Below are 10,954 nucleotides of genomic sequence, written 5' to 3'. Positions count from 1 at the left end.
TTTATACAGCATTTGCAAACCAGGTTAAATCATTTTGTTTTGTTATTGCAGTTCAAGAGACTGGCCACAAAATAAGATAAATTTCATATTTTTTTTTAATGTTTGTGATGATATATAACCATTATGAAATATTTACCACAATAAAGTTTATTAACATATCTACAAAAAATACAATAAAATAAATATAAGTGTTAAAAGTAAATATATATTTAAAATAATTAATTTAAAATGCTTTATCACCAAAATATAGTCACATAATTGAAAACCACATGAAATTAAAACTTTCCCTCTCTCTAAAGCATCCTTTTATTTTCATCTGTGACTTCAGTAGAAAACGCTCGAACCCTGTAATTGTTTCTGAGTTTAACTCACCTTGTCCGTAAATAATAGTTTTATGCTGTTCGATATTAGACATTATAAATAATATCTCTAGGTATTGAGGATTCACCTGCTTCTCATTTCCCCAAATTCTTCTCCCAAATGGAAGTACATTACTCTTTTTTAGTATTTTCAACTTTCAGTATTAATCACATAGTTTATTTTTTATTCTAGGAGCTATGGGTAACCGTCAGATAGAAAGTTACTGACTTCTAGCTTGTGGGATGATGGACACCTTTTGCCTGTTAGGACGGCCTGTGAAAACGGCACACTCACGAGGCCTTGTCATAGTGGCCTGCCTAGCTCTACGTACATATACATGAAAGCCCTGTATGATACTTTTTTATCATATTTCCTAAGAGGAAATAACAATATATTAACAGATGGAATGAAAAGACCACTTTTTAAATAGGATAAGTTTTCAGATGTTGCCATATCTAAGTCACAAACAAAAATTCTTGTTGGTTTTGGAAACATATTTGCAAAACCATCATGGCCCCATCACTATTATAATGGTGAAGCATTTTAGCTCCCGCACTGCATCAGGACAATAAACAGGATTTAAATAGAGAGCAGCTCCCGGAGTCTCCTATTTTCTGTCTGTGTTTCCATGTTTCTGAACAGTTCTGCTGAACAGTTCTTTGTATATTAAAAACTAGGCTATCAAAATATAATGCCAATTTAAGGTACAACAATTATTTATATTAGTGTTACTGGGAGGAAAAAAAATATGATGTGGTAAATTAATCTTTGTGCAGCAAAGTACTTCTTAAAATAGGTTTTCAGCATGCATGGTAATGAACTATTGCTATCTCTACTGAACAGACATCTTGAAATAACTACGTCCAAAGTTGTTTAAAATCCGTTCCCGAAAACTTCAGTTTCAGCAATGCAAGGAAGACTGATTCCTCATTTATAACATCGAACAACACAAGCCTTGTTTTTTTTTTTTTTTTCAAATCCTTTGCTCAGTGTAGGAACTCATGAATCAGCTGTGACTTTTACATGCTCCCTTTGACCTTCCCACTGATAATCATAATAATGCCTGGCTGTGGAGGATCAATCAGCTTTATAAAGCAGCCACCTTCAGATTAATCTCATATTATTAATTTTACAAGTTAAAAAGACAAGAGGGACAGGCAGCATGGCTCTGGCTGCTATTTGCTCCCCTAAAATTATTTCCTGTGGACAATAAACAAATTTCCAATCTGGTGAGGCTATAAATGTGTAGGCTTCATAAAAATTAATTTAAATGGATGTGACTGTGGGTTTGGGATTGTAAAGATTAGGGAAGACGCCTGTCGCTGTAATTGCCTGCTCAGTTCCTCTGTCACTCAAGAGTGCCACAGCTGCATTAGAAACGCTCATCATAATCTAATTCTCAGATCAAATTCCCATCTTCAATATATCCTTTAATAAGGCTTCCATTCTCTATCTTTTAGCCTTAATTACCGCTCCCTGTCTCCCTTGACAACCAAATTAAAAGGTACATGCTACAACTCCATAATGATGATCGTCATCATAATAATACTTTAAAAATCACAAACTACTCTACCGCAAATGCAGACTAACCTTGTCAAGGTGGATGTCTTCTGATAACTAGATTTTCTATGGATAGCTTCAGCACTGGAAGATAAGAAATACAATTATATAATCTTTTATTGATTTTTCCCCTTTTTTCCTCCTTACTATTATGTACAATTATCCAAGCAGTTTTTAGATTGCTGAAGATGGAAGTGGAAAATTTACCAAGATTCACTTGGAGCAAGATGTTTTAACTCTTGGTTGAATCCAGGTAGTTTCTATTGAAAAACAAAGCCAAGGCAGTGTGTGCAGTGAAGAGACTTTTGATTTCAAGATGGAGCCAGCCACATTGGTCTGTGTATGAACTTCCACTTGGGTGACTTTGTGAAGGTCACAGAATTCACCAGCCTGAGAACCTTTATCTGTGAATAGGAGCAGTTTAACTTTTGACTCTACTGCTTTTGGGTGTATCACAGCAAAATCTGACTACTTGTGTTTTTAACTTGCAGTTTTCCACCAGGGCTACAAATTTTCCATTATGCTGTTTCTAATATTTTTTGGTCTCTGTCCTCCTTGTTAGCCCTGGACTGACCTCAGGCTGTTAGAATTAGGCCATCTCTCTGCTGCCTGACCTTGGCCTTCTACTGCCCATGACTGTCCCCTGACCAGCACCATCTTCCATTAACTCCTACATGTGATGGTGGCTGGAGGTTGTGGGTAGTGATGGTAGGTTACAATGGTTGCTGATTGTGTCATTAGTGCCGATGGTGGTAGCTGATGGTGGCTGGTAACAGGTGATAGTGGTGTGGTTGATGGTATGGTTGGTAGTTGTCATAGTTGATTGTAGTGGTGATGGTTGATAGATACTGTTGGAGGTAGTGGTTGGGTTTTAGTGGTGGTCGTTGGTGGTGATGGTTGGTTGGTATTTGTCATGCTTGATGGTGACAGTGGAGGTTGATGGATATTGCTAGAGGCAGCAGTGGGTGATAGTGATGGTTGGTGGAGGTGGAACAATTCTTGGCAATGCCGATACTGAGCCACATTTGAGGGCTTTGTATCCTCACACGACAGTCTTGACTAAATCTACACATTTCCTTTACTACCTCATTGCTTTTCTGGTTTCATTTCTCTCCATCTGCTCCTCAACTTCCTCTCCCCAATTTATCATGCTTGTGGATCCTTAGACATTATACAGAAGCGGAATCTGGGCTTCTGTAAGATTCAGACACGTTACTGCCAGTTTGCATGATTTATAGCAAAGCTTCCAGCCTCAGTGAGTGGAGGAGGTCTATGGAAACACATCTTGAGTATTTTTCAGCTTCTCCTTATTATCTAAGTGTAACTACAGAGTTGGCCTTCTTGACCAGACGTAAAATAAGGCAGTTTATTTTTACAATGCTTGGGATATATGTAATATCACATATTCATATACTTGCAGTCTTGCCTGTGCTTTACTGAATTTTCCATTTTTAGTGAAGATATTGATCCTCAGAAAGGTGGAGTTAGAGCAGAAGCTTCTGAAACTGTGAAGGGTCTTTTCCAGAGTCACTCATCAGAAAGCTAACAGGTAGGTAAGCATAATTCAATGGGAATGTATTTATTTATCCCAAAAAGATTTACAGTGAGTGGAAGGGAATTCAGTTCAGCACTAAGATAAGAAATGCAAACCAAATGGCACTGTCAGATATTATTAGGGTGGGCCGTAGTAATGATTGTATGAGCAAAAACCATTTAAACAGTCCACCCGACAGAGCAGTCAATTTGGGATAAAAAACAGCTATGTAATTGTTGACCATGGCCGTAGAAGTCAAGGACAGTTGAAGCAAACGTGTCCGGCAGTGTTTCTGCAGATAAGGGGGTCCTAAAGGAAGGCCTGCACTCTAAACCCGGGAGCCTTTAATTACTGAGATACCAGTATTGATTGGGATAACAGCCGTGCAGAAATGAAGGCCAGGAAGCAGATCGTAAGGGAAGGGCAGGGTTGTTTTTTTAAGCAGTTTATTGAACTGTCTACATGGTCTCAGGCGATTCCAGCTCTAATCCTAGGAAATTGGAGGAACCGTGGGGAGTGAAAATGCAATGAGACCTTGACTGGTGAGAAGCTCCCCTTAGAGAAAGATGATTTATGGTGAGAAAACACAAACACAGGCTGGGTCAAAAAATGTCGAAAAAGATTAAAAGTTAAGGCATGTATGCTCACAATGGAGAAGGCAATGGCACCCCACTCCAGTAATCTTGCCTGGAAAATCCCATGGACGGAGGAGCCTGGTGGGCTGCAGTCCATGGGGTCACTAGGAGTCAGACATGACTGAGCGACTTCACTTTCACTTTTCACTTTCATGCATTGGAGAAGGAAATGGCAACCCACTCCAGTGTTCTTGCCTGGAGTATCCCAGGGATGGGGGAGCCTGGTGGGCTGCCGTCTATGGGGTCGCACAGAGTCAGACACGACTGAAGCAACTTAGCAGCAGCAGCATGCTCACAAATTACTGATTGGGAAACAATGGGAGAATGACAGGGCCTGTGAGAACTGAAGACACCTGAGCTCGCTCCTGTGATGGGTGCAGGGGGCACACGATGAACATCGGGAACAGCCGCTGGGTTCCGGCTGTCATCCCCCAGACCTGACCATTTCTATTCAATCTTCTTATCTGCTGGTCAATTCTGTTCTCTTGTCCACATACACTGGTGATGAAGTGAACTGAGGTTCAGTGGGAATATGAAGTCCCCACTGACATGGGTAACAGCCCGCGCTGAGTTTTGGAGTACGAATGGGTACCACATACAGGAAAGAGATGCTATGAGTTCCATCACTTCTCCTATGAAACAGCTTAGATTCTGAGATGTCATAGTTATCAGAGATTTGAAGCAACTGAGGCCAGGTCTACACAGTCTGTGTGATGAAGCGGTGGTGCTACCTCCTCTGCATGAGTGGGTCTGTGTGCACGAGCACGTGACTGACATAGGGTGTGAGGAGCAGGAAACCTGGAACCAGGGGCCCTGGTGCATGTCCAAGGCTGTCTCTACTCTAGCCGGCAGCTTCAGGAAGCTACCTAAGCGGGCAGTCCTTCAGCCTCCACGTCCATACAAGGGTCCTGGCTGTGCTCACCTCACAGCGGTGCAGCAAGGAGAGGGCGCTGATGCTCAGAGAGTGCTCGGAGAGCCAGGAAGACACAGAAGGGTCCAGGACGTGTCTGACAATGAAATAAAAATAACCAGCCACATTGATGGCCAGGTTGTCGTCACCATCCACACACAGGCTCCTTCTCCGGGAAGGTCATACTTTGCGTCTGTTGTTTTAAAGTTTTAAAATAAGGCTGTGTGCTAAGTCACACAACCCCATGGACTGTAGCCTGCCAGGCTTCTCTGTCCATGGAATTCTCCAGGCAAGAATACTGAAGTGGGTTGCCATTTCCTCCTCCAAAATCAGTTTAAATTAATATTTTAAGTTAAATAACCATGTTTCATGTATTATACTTTAGATTTTTTTAAAAAAATAATCAAATACACAGGAGCACATATTTAAAGGAAGTAAGTTGACTTCATAATAAGCATTGCTATTTTTCCTTCCATCTACCTTATATCCTGAGATTCCTGCCAGCTTTAAGGCAATTAGTCTCATTCATGCCTTACCATATTGAAATTCCTTCCTGTGATTTCCAATCCATGGTTTTATTTCAATAAAACATTTTCTAGATTAAAATGGACTTCAGAGTTTTAAAATCAAAGACACAGAGTCAAACAATTCATCTCAGGTTTCAATACTGAATCAAATATACATTTTAAACTTTTTTAAAAAGATCTTGATATGGATCATTTTTAAAGTCTTTATTGAATTTGTGTCCATATTGCTTCTGTTCTGTGTGTTGGGTTTTTTGGCCAGGAAGCACAGGGGATCCCTACTCCCTGACCAGCAGCTGAATCTACACTCACTGCATCAGAAGGAAAGTCTTCACCACTGGAGCACCACAGAAGTCCTCATTTTAAAATATTCAAACATTTCTAACTCTTAAAATTTCCAGTTAAATCCCCTAACTGTTCAGTAGGAATAGATCTAAAGTAGAGAGTAATTTTCGTGGAGAAAGCGCCTGCAAACATCGGACCACAGACACACATCCAGTTGTTCCGAAGGTAATTGGTCTTTATCGCCCTTGAAAACAGAAAAAACTACACCAAACCTGTGCTTCTAATTACTCTCTGGCTTAACTTTCTTTGCATCCAAAGCGCTCTCCTCCGACAGAGGCACTTTCACACTTGATCGACAACGCAGTGAAGTCCTAATTGGAATGTGGCAGAGACCTGCCATAAAGAGGTGAAGCACACAGATGAGGGAGCCAAGTCCTTCCCTCTCTCCTTTGGAGGTCTGGGGAAATGAAATCAGGATTCTCCCAGAGCCTGTCCCCCACCCCGCCCCCTCGCAGAACAAAGCACGTTCTGCTGGCAGAGGCCACATCGAACCGCACACAGGTTTCCACCCGGGAATGGGGACAACGGTTCTCTGGAGCGCCAGTCACTACCCTCTCTGTGTGACACTAGCCCATTAACGTCTCAAATACATCAATTACCTGAAGGATGGTGGGGCCTTAGAGAAAGAAACAGCTCTGTTTAAAGAAGAGCCACCATTTAAGCTCCCGAGAGTCACTGGAGAGGCTGGAGTCCTGACCGACATGCACCGTCCCCCGGACGTGCCTGGTGTGGCGTTCCTGCTCCTTCCCTGTGGCTCTCCTGGGAAGATCCGGAAATAGGACACATTCCAAGACAGCACGAGGATCCAGAGACAACAACGTGACTTTTCTCCACTTAGAATTTAACTTCTCACAACATGGGGGATTTAAGTCATGTGGATCTGACTCTAAATGATTACTTGGAGATGGGGATTCTCATTTTGTTGTTGCTGTTCAGTCACTCAGTCGTGTCCAACTATTTTCGACCCCATGGACTACAGCATACCAGGCCTCCCTGTCCATCACCAACTCCCGGAGCATACTTAAACTCATGTCCATCAAGTCGGTGATGCCATCCAACCATCTCATCCTCTGTCATCCCCTTCTCCTCCCGCCCTCAATCTTTCCCAACATCAGGGTCTTTTCCAAGGAATCAGGTCTTCATATCAGGTGGCCAGAGTATTGGAGCTTCAGTTTCAGCATCAGTCCTTCCAATCAATATTCAAGACTGATTTCCTTTAGGATTGACTGGTTGGATCTCCTTGCAGTCCAAGGGGCTCTCAAGAGTCTTCTCCAACACCACAGTTCAAAAGCATCAATTCCTTGGCACTCAGCCTTCTTTATGGTCCAACTCTCTCATCCATATATGACTACTGGAAAAACCATACCTTTGACTAGATAGAACTTTGTTGGCAAAGTAATATCTCTGCTTTTTATTATGCTGTCTAGGTTTATCATAGCTTTTCTTCCAAGGAGCAAGTATCTTTTAATTTCATGGCTACAGTCACCATCTGCAGTGATTTTGGAGCCCCCCAAAATAAAGTCTCTCACTGTTTCCATTGTTTCCCCATCTATTTGCCATGAAGTGATGCCATGATCTTAGTTTTCTGAATATTAAGTTTTAAGCCAACTTCTTCACTCTCCTCTCTAACTTTTATCAAGAGGCTCTTTAGTTCTTCTTCACTTTCTGTCATTAGGGTGGTGTCATCTGCTTATCTGAGGTTATTGTTATTTCTCCCCACAATCTTGACTCCAGCTTGTGCTTCATCCAGCCTGGCATTTCACATGATGTACTCTGCCTATAAGTTAAATAAGCAAGGTCACAGTATACAGCCTTGACGTACTCCTTTCCCAATTTGGAACCAGTCTGTTGTTCCATGTCCAGTTCTAACTGTTGCTTCTTGACCTGCATACAGGTTGCTCAGGAGACAGGTAAGGTGGTCTAGTATTCCCATCTCTTGAATTTTCCACATTTTTTGTGATCCACACAAAGGCTTTAGTGTAGTCAATGAAGCAGAAGTAGATGTATTTCTGAAATTCTCTTGCTTTTTCTGTGATCTAACATATGTTGGCAATTTGATCTCTGGTTCCTCTGCCTTTTTACATCCATCTTGAACATCTGTGAGTTCTAGGTTCACATACTGTTGAAGCCTCACTTAGAGAATTTTGAGCATTACTCATAAGAATTTTGAGCATTATTCATAAGAATTTTGAGATGTTCATACACATGCAAATTGAATCATCAATATAGTGATGAGCCAGTACGCAAATGGGATCTCACAGGATGGTGTGAAAGCTCAAGTGAGGGGGAAAGTAAGCAGGTGAAAAACCCAAGTTTGTAAGAAACAGGGTGTCTGGTATTTCTATAAAGATCTGTTTTGGAGTGATGGTAGTGATGAAAGTGAAAGTGTTAGTTGCTCAGTTGTAGCTGACTCTTTGCAACCCCACAGACTGTAGCCTGCTATGGAGTTCTCCAGGCAAGAATTCTGGAGTGAGCTGCCATTCCCTTCCCCAGGGGATCTTCCTGACCCAGGAATTGAATCCAGGTCTCCTGCATTGCAGGCAGATTCTTTACCATCTGAGCCACCAGGAAAGCCCTATCATATAGTAATCCTTCTATGCCAAAGCACATTATCAGGACCCACCCCTTCCTGCCCTAGGTCAGGCTCCTTTGCAACAGCTCAGCCCTGATCCAGTAACTGGTGCCCTCCTGGCTTTGCTCAAGAGCACCCTGGCCTCCAGCTTCTTGTTCTGTTGCTTTCCTGACTCTTCAAACTTATTCCCCCCTTCATCCTCCCAGTTACCCCGTTTCTATAACTAGAACATAAAACTCAAAATCCATATGAAATCCACACACTGGCCTGTATTTATCTTCTAAAAATATTGACAATTAGGTAAAGTAAATGAAAGTACATTAATGAGGCAATTAAAAGTGCAGAGCATTTAGGAAACTTTATATTGACATGTAAATGTTGGCTTTTAAAATAAATGGCAGACAATGTTTGACAATAATCACAAAAATACATGCAGAGAGTATCTTTAGATGCCATTTTAAGTAATGGTAAAACTGAAATCCTTTTTAAGTTTAAATGAATTAAGCCAGCACTTCTATAGTGGCTGAAATATTGCTTTTTCCCCATGTTTTGTATTTTCTTCCACTTTTGATTGACCCAAGTGCTCAGGTCTTCTTATCTCTAAGAGCTGCCTTGGACCCTGAGGCAGCTAAAATATTGATTAGCCATTGCCAAAGTTTCAGTATTACTAAATCTTAAAACACAAACTGAGGTATATTAAAAAATTTAAGAGTTTATTTGAGCAAAAATTGATTGGAATCCGGCAGCACCAAACTGGAAGTGGGCAGGAGCACTTTGCTGTCAGGAACCAGGGGTGAGATTTTAACAGAAAAAGTGTAGAAATGAAGCCAGGAAGTGACTGTCTGTGGCTTACAGCCTGGAGACTGGCTGTCCTCAGCACCTGATTTCATAATCCAAGATACTTACAGGGGAAAGGGATAATTGAAGAGCTTGGGATGGTCATGTACACATTGCTATATTTAAAATGAGTAACCAACAAGAACCTACTATACAGCACAGGAAACTGCCAGTGTTAGGTGGCAGGCTGGATAGGAGGGGATATTTGGGGAGACTGGATACATGTATATGTATGGCTGACTGGCTTCCCTGGTGGCTTGGCAGTAAAGAACTCACCTGCAATGCAGGAGACGCAGGTTCAAACCCTGGGTTGGGAAGGCTACAGTCCATGGGGTCGCAAAGAGTCTGACATGACCAAGCACACGCATACACACATATATGGCTGAGTCCCTTTGCTGTTCACCTGAGACTATAACACCATTGTTAATCAGCAGTACCCCAATACAAAATAAAAAGTTTAAAGAAAAATGCAAAAATAAAAATTAAAGTATCATTATAAAAAGATTCTGGCTAATGCACACGGCTGCTGTGGTGTTAGACGAGGTGGCTCTGACAGCTTCCTTTGTGTGGTTAGTTCAACTACATAATCATATTTCTACATGAAGCCCCATTGCAGCCCAATGAGCACCACATCTTACACTGTACAGGATCCAGAGAATATTAGCTTTTGAAATAAATAAATAAACAAGATAGAAGTTTGGTCAGAAACAAAATCTGAGGCCTGCTTCCTTCCTGTGTGCTAACGTTGATTATGCTACCAGTTGCCGGTTCTCAGGTGCCAGCTCTGCATTAACGTAAGTCAGGGAGCAAATGTACGCCCTTCAGTGTTGGCACTGAAGTCATGCCAACTGTAGTGGCGAGGTCTGACTCATTGCCTGCTGTGCATCAGGAGCCCCGGTGCTTTCCTCTACCCGACCATTTAGAGACGCCCACAATTTCATAAATAAGGAAAGTGAAACACAGGACAACTTAACATCACATATCTAAGTATACAAAAGAAGAAAATAGCAGATAATTTTTTAAAATATTTAAATAGTAATTCAAATTTGTGTGTGTGCATGCTCAGTTGCTCAGTCATGTCCGTCTCTTTGGGACCCCATGGACTGCAGCCCACCAGGGTCCTCTGTCCATAGGATTTCTCCAGGTAAGAATACAGGAATGGGCAGCCATTCCCTTCTCTAGGGGATCTTTCCTACTCAGGGATCAAACCTGAGTCTCTCATATTGCAGGCAGATTCCTTACTATCTGAGTCACCAGGGAAGCCCTGAAAACGTATGATCTGGACCCCTTAGTCAGCTGAATTCAAATGACCTAATTTCTACTCATTGGACTAATTATCAGTTTCTTAGGGTTTTATTCCAATCTGGTTGTTATAACAGAGTCCCACATGCTGGGGGCCTAGGAACAATAGACACCAACACCTCTTGGTTCCGGAGGCTGGAATTCTAGAATCAAGGCGTAGGTAGAGTCATGTCTGGTGAGACCACCCTGCCTGGTTCAGAGACGATGTCCCTGTCACTGGGTCATCACATGGCAGGAGGGGGAGAGAGCATCTCTAGCTTGTCTTATAAGAACACTAACCCAGTCCTGAGGGATCCACCCTCCTGACCCAATCATGTCCCAATATCATCACTTTGCGGGGTAAAGTGATGTATAAATTTCAGAGGGTGTAGGGCC

The sequence above is a fragment of the Bos grunniens genome, chromosome 13, assembly GCF_055505025.1.
Source record: "Bos grunniens cultivar Pamir isolate PY7600 chromosome 13, Bosgru_T2T1.0, whole genome shotgun sequence".
In the NCBI taxonomy this organism is placed as follows: Eukaryota; Metazoa; Chordata; class Mammalia; order Artiodactyla; family Bovidae; genus Bos; species Bos grunniens.
Note: the sequence above shows the minus strand (reverse complement) of the source record.